General features: G+C 42.3%; 1 pseudogene; it reads left to right on the top strand.

Moving 5' to 3' along the window:
- Positions 1-374: 374 nt before the first annotated feature.
- Positions 375-492, top strand: LOC124557367 (annotated as a pseudogene).
- Positions 493-2,076: the final 1,584 nt, after the last annotated feature.

Below are 2,076 nucleotides of genomic sequence, written 5' to 3'. Positions count from 1 at the left end.
AAGTGAAATCGCCTTATGGTTGCGTTACGAACGTGATAACAGTAGTTTCATTGATTTGAATCTTGATTTACACAGATGAAAGCTTTCAACCCGAGAAAGATAGAGAAAATTAAGTAAATGTTTACTTAGTTAAGAATTTATTTTATCTAGCAACCGACCCTCTCCTACATCATTCAGGCGTTATTTGTAAACGTACTGTACACTAAAGCATGAAACATATGTACTGCTACAAAGGTAACATAGGTAACATTAGAGCTACAAAAACCGGTAGGAATAGAAATAATGTGATAATGATCTGCGCAACAGTTGAACTATGACTAGTGGAAATAAATAACAAAAATAGTAATACAATAATACAACGTTTACCCAGTGTCTGCAATGGCCTTGCCGCAGTGGTTACACCGGTTCCCGTGAGATAACCGAAGTTAAGCGCTGTCGGGCGTGGCCGGCACATGGATGGGTGACCATCCAGGAGGCCATGCGCTGTTGCCATTTTTCGGGGTGCACTCAGCCTCGTGATGCCAATTGAGGAGCTACTCGACCGAATAGTAGCGGTTCACAGAAAACCATCATAACGAACGGGAGAGCGGTGTGCTGACCACACGCCCCTCTTATCCGCATCCTCAGCTGAGGTTGACACGGCGGTCGGATGGTCCCGATGGGCCACTTGTGGCCGGAAGACGGAGTTACCTAGTGTATAGAAACAGGACTGGACAAGAGAAAAGAATGAGAAGGAATGGGAATAATAAGAGTGCTAAGGGAAGAAGGAAGTAGAATACAAATAAAAATTAGGCTCAAAATGTTCAAATGTGTGTGAAATCTTATGGGACTTAACTGCTATGGTCATCAGTCCATAAGCGTACACACTACTTAACCTAAATTATCCTAAGGACAAACACACACACCTATGCCCGCCGGGACCAGCCGCACAGTCCATGACTGCAATTAGGCTCAAAAGAAGTGAAAGTACTCAGGAAGGGGAACAGAATGTGAAATCAAAGAAATGTAGTACAATATGAGGAAGGTTTAGCTGATGCATTTGAGTATATGAAGTGAAGAACCCTATGCCATTATTGGCGAAAGCCGCAGTGCTGTGATGGGAGAAAGTGATTATGTACCCCAGGCATTTCTTAAATGCAGGGTGCTTATAAATTAAGTATACAAAAGTAGCCTTTAATTGTGAATATGGCAGATAACAGAAATGTTTCATACATCACTGAACGCAGTAACTCTTCAAATTTTATTCCCGCCTGACATTGTTTAGTCATCGATGTTCCCGCTAGGTTGCATGCGTGATTGAGTTATGCCAACAGTCATAATGCAATCGTATAAGGTTGCAGAGTATGCGTAGTGTTGTTTATGATTTGATGAATCCTAATTCACTATTGCAGTTCAGAGGCAATTCAGAACTAAATAACGTACGCCATCATGTTAAAGACAAACTGTTATTAATTGGTACAATGATTTCATCGGAAATGGCTGTATATTACATTGGAAGTCAGATCAGGGTCGGCTAGTAGCCTCTGACGTAGCAATTGAACAACTGTAACTGGAATATCGTACCTGGTCATACCTGGTCATGCTTCAACATCATCTAATGCATCCGTTACAGCAGGATATGGACACAGAATTTATTTTCCAGTAAGATGGCACACTACCACATTATCATTGTCAAACTGTCGCTCATCTCCTTAAGAATGTGATGACTTGGATTGGACATGATGTAAGAACATCTTGGCCACGAGTATTTGTTCCTCAGCTTCCGGGAAACGTCACCGAACTGCGACAACGGAAAACACAAATAATGGCTACGATACATCAAAACTTGCTTCGAAGGATGTGGAAAGAAACAGATTACAGATGGGATATTTGTCATATTTCAAAACAGAGCTACATTTACCACATTAGCAAATAAGACTTGAAAATATACTGCATTCAGGGCTGTATCAAACAGGTCTGTAAATCATCATTTTTGCCCGCATCTCGTGGTCGTGCGGTAGCGTTCTCGCTTCCCACGCCCGGGTTCCCGGGTTCGATTCCCGGCGAGGTCAGGGATTTTCTCTGCCTCGTGATGGC

This window comes from Schistocerca americana, chromosome X (genome assembly GCF_021461395.2).
Source record: "Schistocerca americana isolate TAMUIC-IGC-003095 chromosome X, iqSchAmer2.1, whole genome shotgun sequence".
In the NCBI taxonomy this organism is placed as follows: Eukaryota; Metazoa; Arthropoda; class Insecta; order Orthoptera; family Acrididae; genus Schistocerca; species Schistocerca americana.
The sequence above is the reverse complement of the archived record's forward strand: the minus strand, read 5'-3'. Positions and strand labels throughout refer to the sequence as shown.